The sequence below is a fragment of the Tyto alba genome, unplaced genomic scaffold, assembly GCF_018691265.1.
Source record: "Tyto alba isolate M040663 unplaced genomic scaffold, T.alba_DEE_v4.0 Super-Scaffold_2, whole genome shotgun sequence".
In the NCBI taxonomy this organism is placed as follows: Eukaryota; Metazoa; Chordata; class Aves; order Strigiformes; family Tytonidae; genus Tyto; species Tyto alba.
The window spans coordinates 69,294,627-69,317,205 of record NW_024881282.1 but is presented as its reverse complement, the minus strand read 5'-3'; positions in this window follow the sequence as shown (position 1 = coordinate 69,317,205).

The window sequence follows — 22,579 nt, the reverse complement described above, 5'->3', positions numbered from 1 at the left end:
GAAATTAATTTAAAGAGAACAAGGTATACAAATTGAAAGGAAAAAAAGGAATCTAATTTTTCATTCTACTAATCAAACAATTACGTACTCTACATGAATTAAGACGATTTGCTAAATTAGGACCAGATATGCGACACAAGACTTTGTCAGATTTGAAAAAGAATTATTCAGACAGTGTGGAAATATAAAATTAGATTATGCCACATTAGTTTAGTCAATGATTTTTTCTGTCTCCCATGAGTGTTGTGAGACAATAATTATCTCATTCTTAAGTAGCTGGACATATAGTAATTTGAACTATCCAATTTAACTATCTTTGTTTCTTTGTTAATAATTTTAAATTATAACCATTAATTAATTTGAATATATCAGATGTGAATTGAAAGCAGTAGTTTGGAGCAGTATTTTCTGTGTAATGTACAGTATGTTGTAATTAAAGCTTAGATGAGCTCTTTAAAAAAAAATAATTCCCTTAATTTGTCATATATGAGCACATGGTAAGCCTAATTAATGTCAGTAGGGTAAAATCAAGCATTTTAAAGTGCTAATTTAGGATAACAGAATATGAGCTGCTGCAAATCTGAAATGCTCATTCATTTCTAATTGTGTGGTTTGTTTCTGAATCATTTCATTGTTTTCGGCACAGAACAACTGAACTTGTAGGAGGAAGTGGTAAATATCATTTTAAGATGCACTTTCTACTTGTCTGAAACCATAAGGGCCTTAAATATTTGAGATAGAAATATTATAAATTGTGTTTAGTAGATTATAATCAGACCTCTGTTATGTGGGGAAATAGAGTACAATTTCAACAATTAATGCAAATATTGTTACAATAGGGTCCCGCCAGGACAAATAATTTTTTGAACTCTGTCTTCATTTCTCAGGTATCTGTGTTTAAGGTCCAGCATTCCTGGAAACACGAAGAGCCATCCGTCATGTGTAGAGCCAGTTTCTACTGAACACGGGTTATTAAACTGGGCTGAGTCTGATACAATTACAACTACATAGTGTAGTCAAATTAGCTTTATTTGACTGAAGTTGTTTAATAATATGTTAACAAATGTACCAAACTTAAGCTAGCTTTCACAGGACAGGCTATATCATCTAATTGTACTAATTGAATTATCTATCTGCCAATAGGGTAACACACATAAAAAAGTTTTGACATTCAAGGGTGTGATATATGTTTTGCTGCATGGTTTCCTCAGATGACCCACAAAGAACCCTCAAACCCTCATTTTTAAATAACTTTTGTTTTAATTTTGTTCACAGAAATAATGTTTCTGTGTGATGGGAGAAAAGTAGCCAGCCAGGAGTTGGATGCCGCACGCTAACCGCAGATCATTGTAGCTATTACATTCAGAAGTGCATAAGTGTGTTCAATAAACACAAAGAGCTTGCTCAGTGGCTGAACACTGCTTATAACACTCTGCTCTGCCAAACGATTAGTGATTTCTCCTGGTGCTGTTCAGCATTCAAAATATCAAGAGTGCCAAATTACAAGAGCTTAACGCATGGCACAGGACAGGTCCTTCTTAAATGGGTAACCTGAACAGAATGCATTTGTTCTAAGCAGATCTTTCAGAATATTTTCTAAAAACAGGGTCTGGTTTGTTCTGTGACTTTTCCTTAAAAATTTTCCCAGAATCCAAAAAAATGCTTTGGTTGAAACATTCTGAGTTTTTACTGTTGTGTTACATATTGGATGGCTGAGCTTTCCACTTCACTGGTAATTGCATTTCAGTAGTGCTTTGTACATTTATCTGTAAAACTGTCTGGAAGCTATTGGAGTGAATAGTGCTACATAATAGAGATAATATTATTGTCATTATTTCTGGAAAATCACTGCAATCCTCACTTAAAGAATTTCACCCAGATCAGAGACCTTCTGATGCATAAAACTACATGATTTGCAAATACCAAAGTTTTTCCATGACTGACAGCTGCTCTATTTTGACACTGTAATTGGAGGATTCTGTGCAAACTAATCTCATTTAAATTAATTTCTAGGATTAACATTTTTGCACCCCAGAAGAACACCAGAAAAAAAATGATGCATTGCATTGGGAATCTTGTTATTGTTTAGATATTGAGCCTTGTTGGACCTCCACAGGTGGCAGGGCAGGGATGGCCCCTGTTGTCTCACCACAGGTTGCAGGGGGGCTCATCACCAGTGCACCTCTCCCCCTTTTCTCCTCTGTTCCTCCACTGACCTTGGTGTTCATGTAGATGTTGCAACTCCTCCTCACAGGTTCTCCTTAAATATGTTACTGCAGAGATGCAACCACCATCACTAATTGACTCGGCTTTGGTGCAGAGGTGTCAGGGGAGCTTCAAGAATCTTCTCACAGGGGGACACCACTATAGCCCCCTCCCCTGCTACCAAAAACCCTGCCACTCACAGAAACACAGCACACAGATCAACAATGATTTCTATGACAAGGTAACTGTATTATCCTTTTAAAATACCTGGTTTTAGTTGAAGACTTTATGATAGGAATATAAAGGAAAGTAAATTTAATGTGAAAAACACACAGGCAGAATAAGAAGTGAAACACTCATTCTGGGCATGACAGTTCTCTATTTCCTCTCTTCCATCAAGCCAGAAATGCTGTACTTGCTCTCTGTAGCCTGTTATTGTAATTTTCCCAGCTAAACAGAAACAGAAGCATAATAAATTCCCCCATAAGCAGTTCTTGTGATAGTTCAACCTAGTTTTACAGATCAAAACATTTTGATTAAGATTAGGGAAAACCATTCCTATTTAAGTATTCGAGTGACCTAAATCTCCCAAACTTTTGAAGTTCCTCCAGCTTACAAAAATACAATTGTTTAGAATATAACAACAGAATTCAAATACGCTCATTGTATTTCAGATGTAATTGCTTTCCAGGCATTAACAAAGATCTTTTCAGAAACTGAGAATAAGACAAATAAGACATTGATTTGTAGGTTTTTTCACTTCCTTAACACAAATTTTATAGAAAGTGAAATGAAATATTTTAAGTTCATGTGCTCGTCCCTTATGGAAAAATCATGGTATAAATTAACAGTTTGGCTTGGTGATAGAAACACAGTAACTCTGTTAAAAATGGGTTTTTCTTTAGCTTTGCCTAAGAGCAGTCTGTGGACAAAATTAGCAATACGTATTTAGAGATGTTTTGGGTTTTTTAATCCCTGAAAAATTTGGTGTGGACATTTACTTTAGTAGTCCAATTTTGATATCTCGTATACTGTTGAATTAACAATTTAAAGTAAACTAGACAGATCTCTGTTACAAGAGTCTGCAATGAGAAGGCTGAAATGTTTTGAGTGAGTCTATGTTCAATGGAACACTCATTTCTTATATTGTTGATTTTCATTAGCATTTATATCCACTTCAACATATCATCCTAAAATCACTGCAGTCGATACAAATGCTTCCAAGTGTCTTTAACAAGGGAAATTTTGCTGCTGTCATAGCAGAGCCTGGACAACTGTGCAAGACTGAGGTGGAGTCTATGTCTCAAATCAATTCTAACATTAAATACCCAGAAACACCTGATGACAACAAGGCTTAGTGTTTTAATAGCTCAAAAGGGGCGAAAAAAGCCACAAAGCTACTCTTTTTGTATGGTTCCACACTTGCTGATCTTCCTGTGTTCTGGTCAGACATAGTGTATAATTTGATAGGTTGTAGTGCAGAATTATTTTGACCTGAGCTTGTCTATTTCCAGTTTGCCACATTCAGGCTTTGTTAAAAAAATAATAATCATGTTTCAGACATGGTAAAAACCAGGATGACTTACAGCTTTGTTTAGCTCCACATCTGATGCTTCATACACAGGTCTACTCCCTGACAGTTATTTCTTTTCTTCTGAAGTAATGTTATCTCATCAAGAAAATAATCTGACACTGTGGTTTTCAGTTAGAATTCAAAATATTTTAAAAATAATTAAACATTGTTTTTGCTTTCAAGATAAAATTTTGAAATTCAGAATTTGAGGTATCTGTAGCCCCAAAGCACTGACATAATTAAAAAATATTTATGCCCTCCAAATCACCACCTTTGGCTAAGAGTCAAAGATTCATTTTGAATCTAATTTCTATATTTACTGTCACACAGTATGTTGATTTGAATCTGAAAGTTTAAAAACATATTAGACTTGGTCACTGTTACACGCTACCTTGCATAGAACCACTAGAGAGAAAACTATATTAACTGATTAGGCCATAATTCTCCATGAACGAGGGAAAAAACTGATCACAGTGACAAAATGAGCTGAAGTGGTACATTAAGTCTGCTACAAATTAGTCTTCTTCTTGGTTATTTTTAGATCATATCTTCATTCATTCCACCTCCAAAAAGAGAAACTTCAGTTAATGTTGCCCCAGGATCTGAGCCATCAATGCAGCAAGAAATCTTTAAGATCAGTATCAGAAATGTGTTAAAATTGTTGTGAAAATGTCTCAATTTGGGAAAAATGTATTAAATGACAGACCAGCTAGTTTGCTCTTCGAAGACAGTCCTGTGAAGTTAAACCTCGTTACTAACCAAGAAAAAGATAGAAGACAGACGTGAAGGATTTTACTGTTAATTATCAGCCAAAGGAAAAATACTCCCTCGATAGAAAGAGATCTGGAAAAAAAAAGGAGAAAAAGACATTTATAGAGCTGTGGGGCAGTAGACATCATCATTTTATGAAAAAAATGTATGCTTCAATCGATTCTCCCTTTTGATATAAGTGAACACTTTAAAGAACACTCAGTGACATTAATATAAGACTGACCAAAAATTCTCATAAAAGATAGAAAGTTTTAATTCTCTGAGGTTTTTAAACAGTGGTTTTCCTTACTTGAGAAGTTGAAATTCATATTAATTTAAAAAAGTATTTTATTCAGCTGAAAATCAACATTTTCTTAGGGGGGAGGTAGGGAAAAAAAAAAAAAAAAAAAAAAAAAAGGCAGTACTTCATTTCTTCATTAGCAGTTACCAGTACCTCATTGGGATCATCTCAGCATTTTGATTTTCCTCTCAGCTAATCTTAACAAACAGGCTTGTTTCCAAAGAGGGACTCTATCCATGTGGCTGTTTGGCCCCACCCCCAAAAAAGGAAAATTGTTATGCAGTAAAGAAAATAGAACATGAAAAGTAAAGAAAACAGAACATGAAAAGAATGAGAATATAAGGGATTCAATTTACACTTTTAACCAGCAGTGTTATGTATGGCTTGACATTTGACTGAAAGCATGAAACATCCTCCTAGGGGGAGATTTCTATAATTTCTATTAGAATAAGATTCTGTAAAATGTATTTTCTAGTTTATCTTGGAGAATTTTAGCAGCTACTCATTTCAGTGATAATTTTAATGCATACCAAATTTATAGAATATTTAGGCTGTAATATAGCCCTAAAGATAATCTACTGCCCACTCAAAACCAACTAGATCAGTTTGGTTATGAACTTGTCTAGGCAAGATCTGAATATATCCAAAGATAGAGACTTCACAGTCTCTCTGGATAAGCTGTTCCTATGTTGACCACCATCACATTGATATCAATTGGAATTTTTAATGCTGCAATAGCTCTTACAGTGATACATCACCTGAACATTTCTTTATACATGCATGCATATAAAAATAATTTATATTTATGAACTCTAATGACTTATTGGTTTTCCTATAAAAATTATTTATAAAAATATGAACAATTTCCTGCTGACAAAATAAATATGTTTCATTTATGAAAAAATTGGGCTGAATGTAAGAAAATAGTACACTGTTATGCTTTACAGCAAATCTGCACAGTCGTATTGTCTGTTCTTTTTGCCAGCAGTGCACAAAATGTGATTTTCAGCACTGTTGTAGTTTCATTCTTAGCTCTGTAGACACGTGGCAAATCTGTGATTTTTCAAATAGCCTGAGGCTTAAAATAGATTAACATTTTACCAATGATTCCATTTCCTAGAAAGTTTATTTTGTCTGTAACTGGTTTTGAAAGCAATGAAAGGCTCAAGGGCTTGCGACAACACCTACATTATATCAGAAGAGATATAATGTTTTGTTTGTCATAAGTGAGAGAACTACACCGTCATTTCAAACACACTTCATTTCAATATATGATAACAAACATTAGAATGACAACATTGTATTAGAATATTACCAATACTGAATTTAAAATATTACCAATACTGAATTTAATTCAAGTGAGAAACTGCCTTGTTTTTGAACTGGGAAATAGAGTAAGAAAAAGAATGCATAGTAAGATTTAGAAGGGTTGCTTGATCTTATTCCAGTTTATAGACATTTGAGCTTATGGTGTAACCATGTTTTTATACACACACACACACACACACACACACTTGTAAAAACATTAATTCATGCTGGTGAAGCCACAGGTTCAAAGCACTCAGCCTGACAGTTTCAAACCCCACATATCTTAACTGCACTATAATATACCTTTGTAATGGGTAGAGAAAGCATTTCCTATTCTTCCTGTGAAGTTGGACTACTGTGAAGAAACTAATTAAAGATTCTGGAAACCAGAAGGAGAACACCAAAGAGAGCCTGATTGTCTAGCTGAAATTTCACCTTAGTGAAAAGCATCCTGAATTCTTACCTCTTCTTCCTGGAATGTTGCTGTACTTCATCCAGTAAAAACTCACGCAAAATACCTAATCAATCCTACAGAGAAAAACTATGAACCTCTGATGGTCATTAAGTATCCTGAGCCTTCCTGTTAAAACATAGTTGTGTGATGCAATTTAAATCCTTCCCTGAACAAAACCACTTTTATCTTGTATATAATCAAGAAAACAAAATTTGACAAGGACTGTTAATCACATGGATATATGTATTACAAAGTTCCTGAATGATAAAGTCTTCTTGGCCAATGTCACTGTATGCTTGACCTCTTATTATATTATTTGTTAATCTGTCACTGTTGGCCACTGTCACAACTTCATGTGATATTTACTCTCACCTTTGATATGGATTTTAATCAGTGTATTGTTGGGCAAAAGACACATGTCTGTCTCCATGTGGTGTTTTTTTTTTTTGGTTTTTTTTTTTTGGTTTGTTTTTTTTTTTTCCCTGAAAATAAAATCTTAGGTTGCCGTGTAATGCCATGTATAAGGAGCCAGGGTTCATAATTTGTAATTGCGTATTTCAGTAATTGACAGTAAACTATCAGGTTTAGAACAGGAAAACTAAATAAAACAAAGAAAAACAACTCCCAAACCCCCCAACCAACCAACCAACCAAACAGATCTTTTGTAGCAAAGGTTATACCCTTGGGAAACGAAAGAAAGAAAACCTATATAAAGAGAGTTCATCACCAATTAGGCTAAGAAGAACTAGTGGAGCAGTCTACAAAACAATTAGTGCAGACATATCTGATTCTGGACAAGCAAAACAGTTCTAATGTTTTTATGGAGTTAGACATAAAAATAACTAGTCCAAAGTAGTACAGTAAGCATCTGGTCTGTTATTAATATGTAATTCATGCTCAATCCACAGTACCGATCCCTGATGTACTTCAACACAAGTTAAAACTAGTGAAAATAGAGGAAGAGGCAGAAAGTTCAGAGCATTAACAACCTATTAATAGACATCCAAAGTGCTTCTAGTTAGTTTCTTGGACAGCTGATAGCCAAGCTACAGCAGACTGCTAGACACCAAAATACCTTGGTAAATGATCACTATGAATTCATTTCCTTTACATGTGTTATTACATATGCTGGTGCATATGAAGGATCACTGACTTCTAGATGCATCACATCTACTATGTAAGCACAGTGTAGGGGGCCATACGCATCCCAGAAATCAGATTTACTTTCAATATGAACTCATGCAGAAGATCCAATTCATCCAGAACTCACAGACATACTGAGAATTCACTGTAAATTTGTGTCAATCATTCAGGGCATGTCCAAAACCTTCTCAAAATTTCGGGTCAGTTTGGGACTTCTATGCTAGCAGCTAGTGAAGTCCAAGGAAGGAAGGACCAGGATTTATTATGACTTTAGTATCATATCTTTGTATTCTGTCTCGACCACCAATAAAGCTCACGAGTTGTACCTAAGGATGTTCCACATGTCTATATCTAGTCAGTGGAAACCACATTTCTGTACAGATAGCCTCATCATTACAAACAGGAATCAGCTCATGCATGGAGAGCAAGCTGGAGGAGAAATATGGATAAGATGTTATTTTCTTCTGAGAAAGATACCTTGTATCCGTACTGCAAATGGGGCACTCTAGATAGTTTACTTCAACCTTACTTTTCTGGGAGGGAACCTTCAGGGAGAGCACTACTGGTGTGCTTAGTATATACTGCAGGGCTTCAAGTTTAAATGTAAGGCAAAATTGCACCAAGAAGCTTTCTAGTGCATGAAGTTGTTAATGAAGATGCATTCATCATTTATACAGTGCATAATAAATATTTTTTCTACAAATTAGCCATTTGTAGCTGTATTTCTTACAGAGAAATGCAGGAACAATACATAGACATTTCAGAACAAAATTTATTATTTAATTTAAATTTATTAAATTTTTATTTTTTGCATTTTCAGGCTTTTCAGTTTCTTTTATTGTTGTTTGTCTGTTTCATGGGTGAAAAGTAAAAATGGTTTTCTCTTTGTGTTTTAAGATTTTTTACAGTTTTTATATTCTGTTATTTAAAAAAAGTAGGAAGTATAAAATTTGAAAAGTGAAGGTGACAAATGTCCACTTTTCATATGTTTTAAATATTTTTTAACTGATAACCATTAAGAAGTCAATATCTGATTCTTTCATAAACTGTGATATGCAATATTATCACAACAATAGTTGTTATAAAAGTGCATATGACAACTGCGTTCTTATGGTTGGCAAATGTCATTTTAGCAGCAGCTAGAGTTTGTGTTTAAAAATATTTTAAAATAAAATATTAATTGCATCTATAAAGACATAAGTTTTAAACACAATCACACAATCTTCTGCCTAAATAAAATCCTTAGCAATGCTAAGTTTGCTCTTTTCTTTCCCTTCTTTTATGCGTGTGTTGAAATATTTAAGAGATTCTCTAGGTCAGTACTTCTGCCTCTTACCTCAGCTGAACTACATTAGTTACATCTCAGTAGTGAATACTAGCATAGCAGACCTAGATTTCACTGGTACATCTCTCATGTGACCCTTATTTTGCACTAAAGCTAATCTGCTAAAAAGCAGCGATAAGGTTTCTAGGTTTCTATGCCAATTTATTTCATTAAGTTATCACAGAATTACCCTACTTAAATTGATTTAATTTATTCTGAAGTCTGGAGTCTACTACTGGGCTGGATCACAGGCAATAGTTGAATTGCAATGTTAAAACACATTGGTTCATACACAAAGCAACCAGATATCCTTTCTTTGCATTTCTTGATCCCAGTAGTTCAAGCAGATACTGTATATGTCCATTCAGGAAAGCACAGGACAAAAGCACATCAGAGTACTGGCAGAGGCGAATGATACCTATTTACACTCTGTTTCTGCTGGCTGAATTATCAGTAGGGAATGGGTAAAATTAGGTGATTAGATGTCCGAATTTGAGACCCTGAAGGAAAACATCTGGGCTGCCATTTTGACTTCACTGTCACCAGGAAACAGATTTTATTTCTTTATCTCACCCTGATACATTTTGTTTTTCTCTTTCTGATCATTTACCCAGTTCAGCATATAGCACAAAAGAGACAATAAGACACTCTCTTTGTTCCCTTTGCACAGAACAGAACACAAGGAGTTCTCTTCTGTAATCAGTTAAAAAGTAGTACTCGAATAGTCAGCAGTCTTATTTAGAGAGATTGTTTCTTTTTTTATTTTTTTTTCTTCTAGTGAGCAATTTTTTATTAACATGGGAATGTCTGTAACATTTTTATAGTGGATTTCGATGTTTCAGTCCCCTTACTTTTTTGTCTGTTGCAGACATTACAGATGTGAATGGGATAACTTGTAGTTTATGCTGCTACTGAACAATAAATGAGCATCTGCACATAGCCTTCTACAAAATGGAACCTCAGCAGCTCATCTGATTGCTTGTAGAGATTCTGCTTTAAATTTGTTTTGGCCATTTAAGCTAAGAAATTTTTTAAAGTTCTTAATGAGAACACTTTAGCATATATAAGAATTCAGTATTGCTGTGCAAGTAATTAATATAATGTTCTTTCACTTCCTTGTAATCAGATCTGAATTTGTGTTTTTAAACTGTTGTGGATATAGAGACACTTACTGTTGTCAGAGATACATAAATTTACATGTTTACTGTGTTATGTACACTTTGAGTCCTTGATCATCCCTATAAAAACTCTGAGCATGCAACTGAATCAGAATACGTCAAGGTCTGTGGTAAAAACTTCCCTCTCAGGTCCATAAAACGCATAATTTCTTTTACTTGCAGTATGGTATTTAGGAACCAGATAATGCACTTTTTAGAGTAACTGGAGAATGCAGTACATAATGTATTCTAATAATTGTATACAGGCTCAAGAACATGCACACTGAGCTGCTCTTATTCCAAAAATGGTGCCATGGTGTAATTTAGAAATAAAATAGAAGTATCTAATACTATGGTTGAATGACAGAACTGAGCTGAAACAATGACTTGGCTAAGTCTTTCTTCCCCTAGAAAACCACTAAAAATCTGTGACTGAGTTCATCTTCTTTAGTCAAAATGTTCAATCCCCAGCACAGCACATAAAGTCTATAGTCTATGATTTAAAATAATAATGGGAACATCTGCTAGCCTGCTGCATGGACAATATTTCATATTTTTTCAGCAGGAAAACTTGTGCCTGACATCTTGAAATTTAAATTGGAACTGAGGACATATACCAGTGGGAATGTCAATGACAGTTATCATTATCATCACAAGACAATTTGATTCAAATGTTTAAGGAAATGAAGCTAAAGGAAAACATTTAGTTTGGCCAGTGTGGGGGGGAAATAATTCAACAAAACCAAAACTAATTAATGGCCTTTTCTGTAAAAAAGGTAGAATAAGAGCCTCAGTAAAGAAAAATCATGTCTTTTATGTTGTCAATGTGACTTGACATCACTTGCAGAAATTAATCTCTATGAAGTCAAATTAAAATAATGTGAAAAACTCTGGTCCATAAGTTCAAGGCAGAAAATTTTAGGTCTTAGGAAAATCATGCCTCTGAATTCATCATCACTGAATATGAACAAGTTTCTCACAGCTCCCAGGGTGAATTGATTTCAAATATGCCATGTACTCAGCATAACTCCTTTTAGGACAGACCTTCTGCATGGTGGCTGATCTCAGATTTTCCAGACTGAGGTCTCCTTTTCTTCAGTAGTCTCCCTCTGGCTTTGGAGAATGAGAAACAGAAAGTAATCTTGTTTGAGAAAGAGGCCTGAAACAAAACAAAAGGTAGATTGAAACAGGGAGCTTGATGGTACCAGAAACAGGAAAAAAGAACAAAACTAGTACAGACTAGTATTGTAGGCAAAAATAACATAAATTATTAATGCTAACAGGTGGCACACAATTGAGTACATCTGTGTATGAGGGGGTTAATGCCTGAAACTGAACTTCTGGACTCTAAAGTAGAAATCTGAACCTGCTGGGTGCAACTGCTACTAGCTGATTATAAATTTTGGTAACACCTGGACTAAACAAAAGTGGCACATTCTGAATCCTCCAATTAATAAAAGGACATGAGATGGATCCACCAATTAGGAAGCAGATCACATGTTGTGTTTATGTGCATGCATTATGTAGGTGAGAATATTGAGTTCCTGAAAGAAGAGCTGGATGCCAAAAAGAAGGGTTCCTGAGAAGCAGTCTCAGAAAGGAAAAGGGGGCCTGGAAAGGAAATAGTGATGATCCTGACTGAAGAAAACATCCTACAAGTCGGGGAGGATTCTGGAAAACTGAGAGCTGAGACAATGGTGGGAAATACCCAGGAACCTTGGCAGGTAGCATCTGGGACAGCTAGCTGCAAGCAGCTGAGCAGCATGAACTGCCACAGCTTTCTACCCAATCTTCCAGAGCCAGCATGGACCTCCCAGCACAGAAGTGGAGACCTAGTCAGCATAACGCTGTGGGGGAAGAAGTGTGATAATCAGAATACAAGCACTAATCTTGATGGTTCTTAAATAAATCCCAGTACCCATCTCAACAGTGGCTTGTCATTTTTCTCTGTCTCACCCTTAACAGCTGGGCAAGGAGGCCTGAACTGGGAACTAAAAGAAAGACAGTGAAAAGGATAAGACATCTTGCTATCTGTTAATCCTGAAGTGGCACAGATTTATTGCAATACACAGATACAAACATGATGAGGCATCAGGAAGATTCTGCTTTAAGATTTCTGCCTTTTTAGCCATATATGAAAGGTATGGCAAAGGAATGTCATGAGGGTTATAAAACTGGGGAGATAGATGTCAACATATCAAAATTAACATTGCTGATGCAATCCAAATTTACCCTCCCCACTATGACTATACATTATATTAAGTGTTCATGTCAGCTCAGTCTTTTTTTGCACAGTACAGATACTTGAATCATCATATACCATAAAGGCAGTGAAAGCTGTTCACCATGAAAGTCCTACAGTGTTTAGTCAGAGAGCAAGTGGTGTAAAGGATTGCTAGGCAAGAAAAGCTGTCTTGTATTTATGGGAACTGAATGTAGCCCAGAGGAATACATATTCTATCATAGTCAAAAAGTTGCTTGTGATGTTTTTCAAGTCATTTAAACCAAACTTAGGTCAGTCCTTTATTTTCTGGTTCCCTAACCATATATCCTGCAGTCTACTTTGCTGACTGCTTCAGTTACAGTAGAAGTTGGTGGAAGATATATTTGAATAGATAGACCTAACATACAAAGCTAAATTTAGTCTACAAATAAAGAATTCACAGTTGTCTGAAGCTCGCCATGCAATAGAAATGTTGGATTTGAATCCCTTCACATATCAAATCTCCATCTCTGATGGGAATGACATCGTCCGTGGTATCACAGGGTGCTGAGAAGGCTTCTGTGATCTATTCCTTCTTGATAGTGAAATCAGAAAAGAAAAGTCTGTGAGGAAATGAATAGTTCTCAATAGGAATCTAGATTGTTAGTGTCTAGTAAATAACAAATGGGACCACACATGCTGAACAATGAAACAAGAACAAAGTATTGAGCAGCTGCTCATTAAGTAAGCATCATCCACTCTGTATTCTAAATGAAACAGAGGTCCTCTGGAAAAAAAAAAAAAAAAAAAAAAAAAAATTCAATTAATTAAAATTGCATTGTAATTCATGCTAATCAGAAGCCTTCACAAAAGACTGTTGAATTGATAGTACCCAGGTAACCTGCTTCCAGAATTTCTTAGACTTCAGATGCATGATTTTGCTGTTTTAATATAAATAACATAACGTTGGGTTTTTTCATCTGTTGCTCATGAGTTACCATGTATTTGTGCATTATGTGTAAACAACAGCTGATAGATGAACAGATTGTTAAATACAGAAAAATACTTATCTGATGAGGTTTCAGTCCGTCTTTTCTCACAGTCTGATTTTCTTCAAGCGTTGAGCTCACTTCTCCTTTTCTTGTTCTGTCCCTTTTAACAATTGAACTCCACTTTGGTGGAAAATAGAAACTGAAGGCCGGGATATGGGGATAAATGTATTTGTGATATCTCTTCCATCTGTACAATAATATTGACGTCACAGGGAATAATGAAGCAAAGAGTGTCTGTTGCAGCTTCACATAAATCCATCATATTCCTTATGAACACAACATAAACATATTGCTTTATACACATATTTTTTCCACCTTAAATTTTGTATCATGTACTTCAACTGTATGTAGGAGTGCTGATCAGATTTCCTATAAGATTCTTGTGTAATAACCTACTTCAGTTTCAACAGATTTTTTTTTTTTCCAAACAGACTATGACACATGGCATTCATTATCATTATAAAACAAGTTCTTGAATACATTATAAGTCTTTTCATGTCATTGTTTTGCATCTCGTATTTGGCCTCTGGAATATAGCAGTATTGTACTCTATGTGGGACCTGTATCAACTCATAGTTCTAACACAGGTATTTTTGAATTTATTCTGTACCTTGTTGTGCCAGGATATAGTATTACAAGATTTTAAATATATTACTTTTGGTCATGTGATTAGTACCAAGGCCCTGGGCAGAGATCCAGGTCAAACTTACATAAGAAACATCAAAGAAAACAGAAGATCTTTCTGACTTAAGTTAAACCCTCTAGTCAACTGAGATTGATAGAATTAAGTCCACAGCAACAGACTTGTCTTTAAATGGTTAAATGCATTTGTTTTAATTAAAAAAGAAATAAAAAAAAAAAAAGTCAGCTTTACCTGACATGACTTTTTACTTTGCTCTCATGTCATTTCCATTCACTCCTAACAACTTTGTTAGTTTATAAAAAGTAGATGTAAAAACTCCCCAAACTAAACATAGCCTTGTCTTCTTGTGAGTTGATTTTAAACTATGCCTGACTGTCATGGCAGGTCAGTATTAGGTTTTTATTTGCGTATATGTGATTAAAATGCTTTGTGATTCAACCTTTCAAAAATTTCTAAACATATAATCTTGACAGAAGTGAAGAGATGCAGCCTGATACTTAAGTAAGAAGTCAAACAAGGATAGAGTAAAATTCTGATAATCAAGGAACCTTCATTTAAACAAACTGATGTTCTTCGGTCACTTCCTAAGGCTTGCTTGGTTTCTTGAGTGTCAGGACAAGTCAATTGGTGTAACCTAAACATTAAGATTTTTTTTTCATTTTGAGCAAGGGCTTTGTAAGCCTTACCCATGCTTTATAGAGGACTTGGTAGCCATTATACAGCTGACAGTAGGCAGGTCAGGCTTTATATTTCTCCTATTTCATCATATTTGTTGAAGCTCATTTGAGACAGTTCTGCCCATCTGTTTGCATACGTCTCATGGCATACATGAGCTGAACTAAATGCTCAGGTCCTGAGGAGTTGTGTTTGGCTTTCAAGTTCTCTAGTTCATTCTTCAACTATGTTTGCTAAGATAGGAGCCATCACAGTTACCTCAGCTAACCTGCAACTTAGATACACTCTGTTGGATCCAGAATGATCTTCTAAGCAAATGACAGACCAGAAGCCTTTCAAATATAATTTGTCATCAGTGTTGATGTTAATGTAGAGAGCCATAACTGAAACATAAAAGAACATGTAGATACTTGGCAATTACAGGGAATTGAAATACTTTATTTATAAGAATTGTATCTGAATAGTACTATAACTCCATTTGTTGAAATGCTATTGAAATTTGAAAGACTTTCTGGCTTTCCCACTGGCATTTTCCACCTGGCTCTTCCACATTAGTCATCTGAGGATGAGAAGATACCTTCACATACTGGAGGCGCTAATCTTTCCTCTCCATGGAATCCTCTATAAAGATTAAACAAAATGATAATACTATCCTTCATCCAATCAAAGTGGACTTCATTAAAAGAAGGCACAGAACAGTTCCATCACAGAAACATCCTAGTGAGCCATTGTCATCATTCCCTTTCTCCACTCTACAGTTTTAGGGAAGAGGAACAATTAAGTGAGGGTATCCTTTCTAGCCAATGAACACAGGACGACAGAGAAAATGAATTCAAGATCTTCTGTTCACTGTTCTTTTGCTGCTGGGAGTTTATTCCAGGTAGAACTGTGCCCCAGGTCGTATCACATCTCCACATCAAGAGCAGGGATCCAGTCACAGTCGCTGACTTGTTTTTACTCCACAAACTTTTAGTCCTTTATTCAAGTAAATTCAAGTCATAAATATTAATTTCTTTAATAAATATATTTATTAGATGGGCACCTTGCAGATATTGTCAACATTATTACTAACAAGAATTAGTTCTCAAAAGTAATTGTTATTTTGCCCACTTTACAGAGGAGGAAATAATGACATAGACAAAGTTCTTGAAAGAATCTATGTAGGAAGAAAACTGGAATATCCTTCCCAGAATAACTTTCAAAGATTAGTTTTGTCATTCAGTTCTTCCCCGGATGCATATCCTCATCCCATCAGGTATCCTTCCAGCCCAAGGAACAGTGGATTGCAGGTCAGCAGTCACATCTCCAGAGGTGATCCTTCCTATAGCGAGATTATATCCTTCGTAGCCTATTAGATACCTCACTTAAATTATAGACTAGGATCTCCCTAACTCAACAATGACAAAATCTGGGTCAAAGTACCCAGCAGATACCTTTCTTTCCACTTACTGAAGAGAAAGAAGGAGCTTCCATTGACTTTGGAGAAGGAACTCGGTTTGTGAGGCCTTGATCAACTTGATCGACACCAATTCTTTCCCTTACACCACTTTCTTCCTCCTAGAGGGAGAGTACTTTTTCTATACATTTCTATTATTAGGTGTCGTAGGTTCAGTCTAAACCATATGCTTAGTATATAAAACCAATATCCATGCCACATTTAAAAATATTAACAACTAATACAAAATGACATCAGTCATGAAAACATTATTATTCTGTGAGCAATAATTCTCTTTCCACTTCCAGTATATTTTGTTCATTTGGCCAAAGTCTTCTACAGCAAGTCTGAGATAGGAGAAACCCTTACAGCATTATAACAAATACTTGAGAACCAGAAAAGAGGATGTAAATCTAAAATGAATGTGCCATTCACAAATTCATTCAGTTGTTATGTGCCATAAGCTTACTTTGCAGGTTTACTCCACCCTAGCTACCACGAATATACCTCCAGGCTAAAATGTTTGTCAAACACACTCCTGAAGCCCATACTGGGTTGTTAAAGGCTTGTACAAAAATTAATATTATAATCTCAGAAAGGCTTAATATTTAGAATGGTTCTTTCTCCTTCAGCATTAGAAGACAGAAATTTAATCTGAAATATGAGTTGCTCATTCAATCTTGTGTATACCAAAAAAACCTGGGAAAAAAAAAAACACATTCTCCCACCCAAGTCACATTTTCACTGTGGAAATAATATTGAGGCCTACATCTTGCATTTTTGAGGTAGAAATCTCTAAGTACTTTATGAAGGAGATAAGAACTGAAGAAAACACGTGCTCCCTCTAGAAAAGAAGCTGGTGTTACCACTTCAGGGTATGTGAAAATATGAGTCATACAGGCCAGTGCTAATATAGCATCTCTCCATACGTGTCAACTGCTAAATCTGTGCTGGCACATATTTCACCTCAGTTTTGTTGTCAGTGAGTGCAGTCTTAAGTGGAGGGTAACTCTTCATGGTATCTTCCAGTCTGTCCTAATACTCTGTAGCATACAGTAGCTTTCTAATTCTAATTACCAGTTTTTGGAACTAGCACATTTCTCAGGATTTTCTTCTACTTGATCACACCAGCACTTCCCCATGTAAACAAAGCACACAGTGGGTGATGATTATGATAGCTGATTAAAATAAGTAAACAGATTGGAGGACATTAAAGTTTTATGCATCCCTGCCATCTGCTTTCCCTTCACACTGTACATGTTACTATACATATTGTACACAATTGATTTTGTTTCCACTTCAGTACCAACAGGCACTGTAGCACACCGTCAGTGGCTTGAATAATTCACACAAATGACTGCCATGACTGTTCTAGATAGCTGCATGTCTGATATTCTGTTTGTTTCTCATACAATTCTGGCATTAAACTCATCAAAATTCATCTAAATACAGACATTGAGAGGAAAATGGGAGCAAAAGTAAGGTCACCTTTTCTAACTCCAAGACCAACTTGTTTATATTCAAACTAGACCCATGCAAGTAAGGACTTACTCTATTTACTGGTGTAAAGATATTAACAGGGAAATCAGAGACATAAAATATTATCTGTTTACTCTTGATTTTGCATGATTTCTAACTCTTAAGTTTTAAGTTACACTTACAACAGATTAATACAGATTTTCTACACAGTTTAAGAACTGCAAATGAACAGCATACATAAGATAGTGATATCATTATGTTGAATAGTACCTTGTACATAAAACCATCATAATAAAGCATTACCCTGACTGAGGAATAAGCACTAGTTAGTCTGAATAAGAGAACTGTGATGGGACACTTTATTAAGGGGCTGTGTCAGAGAACAAAAAGAAACCTTCTCTGATATTCAGGACTCTCATAATATCTGAATGCTGCATTTCATTCAATCAAGGAGGAAAAAAAAAAAAAGATCAAGATGGTAAGATGGCAAAAAGGTAACAGCACCTCATTATTTGAAGTACAAACACAGTCTACAAACCTGATCTTTTTCACACTGATTTTCAAACACAGAAGCATAAAATATCAGTTTGGAAGGGACCTCAAGGATCATCTGGTCCAATCTTTCTTGGCAAAAGCACAGTCTAGACAAGATGGCCCAGCACCCTGTCCAGCTGAATATTAAGTGTCCAATGTTGGGGAATCCACTGATCCCCTGAGGATATTATTCCAGTGGCTGATTGTTCTCATTGTGAAAATTTTTCTTTTTGCATCCAGTCAGAATCTCCCCAGGAGTAACTTGTACCCATTTCCCCTTGTCTTCTCCATGTGACTCCTTGTAAAAAGTAAGTCTCCATATCCTTTGTAGCCATCCTTTAAATACTGGAACATGGTGATAAGGTGTTCCTTAAGCCTTCTCTTCTGAAGGCTGAACAAACCCAATTCTCTCAACCTTTCATCATTTTTCAGGACTGCTTCTGAAATAACATGAGTTTTCTTAGAAACTCTTTTTCAGGGAATCTCCTGCATGAATTTCAACATACCACAACCTTCTCTACCAACATAGTGATGATTATATTTTCTCAGATGATATTGTGAACACAGTCAGCTTGTGTTTATAAAGCTACCAGTATGTAATTAATATCATAAAGAAAATGCATCCTTCAGCGTTGACCTTATTATGAGACAGATCTACGGACTGAGCACCTATCACACTATAGCTAACTGAAGTTTGTTTTGTCTTCTTCTGTAATTGGTCTTGGTAGAGTGGGCACATGGAGCACCACTAATTGCCAGGATCGTAAAATTACTCTTTCCTTGGAAAGCAATCTCATACCAACAACATTCCTTTCAGTTTCAAAACATGAAAATCTTTGAAGAGTTAAATTACAAAAAATTGGAAAACATGAAAATATGTGGTTTTCCTTTAACAGCATGAAGTATCAGTCCCAGATCCTGGTTAGGAAGGTCCACAATCTAACTGTTAGTTTTTCCCATGACCACATAAAAGTAAGAGTGGACCCTTTAATCTGCTGGATTAATAGCTCACAAATCTGCATAAGTACACTTAAAGACAAAACATATAATTACTGTTCCTTTATGAACTCTAGAATGTTAAGAAATAACTCAATAAATGAATGCTGTTATTATAAATTCTGATATGAATTTTTCGTGTAACATATTTGCAGATTCTTAATTAGAATTATCTGCCCCACTTGAGAAATTAATCAGGTTAATAATTTTAACAAGGATTTATTAACTAGACATTTATAAATTCTCATTTGTAATCTACTTGAAAGAAAATTAGCCCAATCGTAGCTCATCTTTTACGAGCCATCAGGTCACTTTCATGCATGAATTAAAACTAATGTTTTTTTAGATCATTATCCTACCACTCTTTCTCAATACAGATTATTTCTACACCAACAAGCCATCCATTCAGCTTCAGTTTATGGGCCTCTTGAAGATCTAAATAGCAATCATTCCAAAAGATTGTGACAAAGTTCACAGTCATCTTTTATTTAAAATACAGCTGGGATTTTGGATTTTGGAAGGATCTGAACTGTACCTGTGGTCCTATCCCAAAACTACAAGGTAAAGATCCAGAATTTTATGTCAGAACCAAGACAGTGGGTTGCAAAAGGTGCAGAACCATTATAAACTCAGATTCTAACAAATTTATCATTTTTAATGTCTAACATCATAGTGGGACTACCACAAAGAAAATTGCTATTCAAACAATCTGTTTAATAGCTAATATATCATCATAAATATGCTGCAGACATGGCAAAGCTTTATTTCTGTTGGTTATATTCTGAAAGAAGTGGGTCTCTTAATAAAGGTTTTGAACTGTTTCCAAAGATTGTCCTGCAAGCCCTCCTCGGCCTGCAATTATTAGATAGGATTTGTATACATGGATTTCTCCTGCAGTTTCCGGGACTAGTCTTCATTATGAAAAAAAAAAAAAAAAAAAATCACAATTATTTTTTATTCTTTGTTTAGTACCCAAAATCTTTGAAAATTTACTGGAGAATAAAATATCTTCTATTACAGAATAGGCCAAGTGACAAAGAAGAAAATATCTACAGCCACATAATAGTTATAATTTAGTACCTCTGCATTTTTCACTGTAGTTTTTACTGTGACAGAAAAAAAAATAAAAACCATGAACTTGATCAGAGATTTAGAAGAGATGTAGTAAATATCCACTCCAAAACATCAAACGGATTATCTCATGGGACAGAAAGAATGTACCAGTGACCATAATAAACATGTGAGGTTTCATGGTTAGTGGGAACAGAAACATCTTTAATATTTGTTATAGTACTGCTTACTACACTTTTTAATCTTGCTTTTAGAGAATCAAGGTTATTGTTCTGGGTTTCCAAATGATGAAAACATAAGCTCTGGAGAACAAATAGTGAAACTGCAACATTTGTAGACAGCTTTGCGTATGATATTCTTTATAACCCTTTTGAGTTATAAAGATTGCATGTACTTACAAAAAACACAAAAATTCAGAGGATATGTTTTGAAATTAAGATATATTATTTTGTTAATATTTAATGTTTATGGTTGGATTTGAGCAATGTCTTGTTTTCATTTTCACAAGTGACCTGTGTTTGCTGAATGCTTAATCAATTGGTGAAGTGAACTAAGACTTAGCAAGCTAAGCCTCTTATAGATGGAGACACCGCTGACTTGGAAGTAGCAGTAAAATAGGATCTGTGGCATCCTTCATGTAGTCATTGATATGAGGAAAGAAGAAAACACAAAATACTTCATGGAAGATGATGTTGGGGGAGAATTAATGGTGCACAAGCCTGATCCTTGCATCAAAGGCCTCCTCTGACGCAAACAAGAGTGAGATGGATTCAACATTACAGTCCTTCCATCATCCTGATAAAGTGCACCTCCTTTACCCTGAGGGAGGAACAGCTGACATCTACCTGCATTTACCTAAGTACATACAGAAATCTGTGAAACCAGCTGTTGCATGTTTGAAAGGCAGCTAAACACTATATAATGCCAATGCCCCACTTTCTGGAGAGAGAACAATACTTCATGTCCCTGAGACTCATTGCTTGCGCTGAGCCTTTAATACAGGCCTGTGTCCACAGTGCATGTTATTTCAAAATAAATTCCCTGTGTCCCATCCTGCACACAGCATTCTCCCTAAAGTGCTGCTCAGTGTAAAGCAAGTGAGGCAGAATCAGGCCCTAAGCAAACAGCTGAAAACAAACAAGTTAAAGAAGATAGCCCACAGCATCTAAAATGCTGGGCATCTTTTCTACTTTACAGAAACTTATGATTCTGCTCATCTTTTTTCAAATGTAAAGAACCCACAAACTTTGTATTTGCTTCTTTCTCTCTCTGCACCTTTCTTGTGGGCTGAGAGGCAATCAGGAGAATGGTTGAGTTCATAAAAGTCTCTTTGTATCTTTACAGATGTTTCATCTAAATTGCACTTCTGATTTACCGCACTGTGGTTTTGGCTATACATACATCAATTCTGCATTTGTGTGTGCTGGTCCAGGAAGAAAGGATCAAGCAATTCTTGATTTGGCAGGGACAGGAGTGTCGAGAGGGTTCAACACGCAGAAGAGGAATGCTTACTTGACTTTACCAGTGTCTCAATAGCTTCATTGCTGATCTATCATGGACACAACAAACAGTAACTGAGAAATGACAGAGCACCTAGTGACCTGGTCCCACCTGCAAACAGCCTTGTTTTCTGTACTATAGATGATTAACTGTCTTATTTTTTCTCAATCTGTTTGCTAACTCACTAAGCCACAAAGAGTTGAAATTATTTTTTTTTCCCTTTTAAGCTACTGACTATGAGCTCATCACTTAGTGACAGTTGAAGTCAGGAATGTACAAATAAATATATACTGACCCTGAATTTAAGTGACCTATTTATTCAGACCTTGTAGCTTCATGAAACTGCTTGCAACATGAGATTTGAAATAACCTTGAGTAACTCAAACAACAACGAGCAGGGTGAGAAGTAAAACATTTTGGCAGACCAGTAAAAGAGTATATGTAAAAGCCTCTACTTCACTAAAGTAGATTTATTATCTTCTTGTGATCTCTAAACACTACAGATGAAAAAAGCTATGCCAGTTTTCAGAATCATACACTATAATTTGAGTATCAGCTCGTCTGCTTTAATTGTATTTTTTTTAAATTAAAGGACAACACAGACAAAAAACATTTTATCATACAGTGAAAGTGCTTTTTAGATATATATCTTCTCACAGTCCTTACCTTATTTGATTGCAGTTAGTTTTCCCCTCCAAATTTTCCATTTAACAAACACTGTGATCACGTCAGTATTTGCATCCTTGTACCTTCAAATTACTAGAGTATTTCTTATT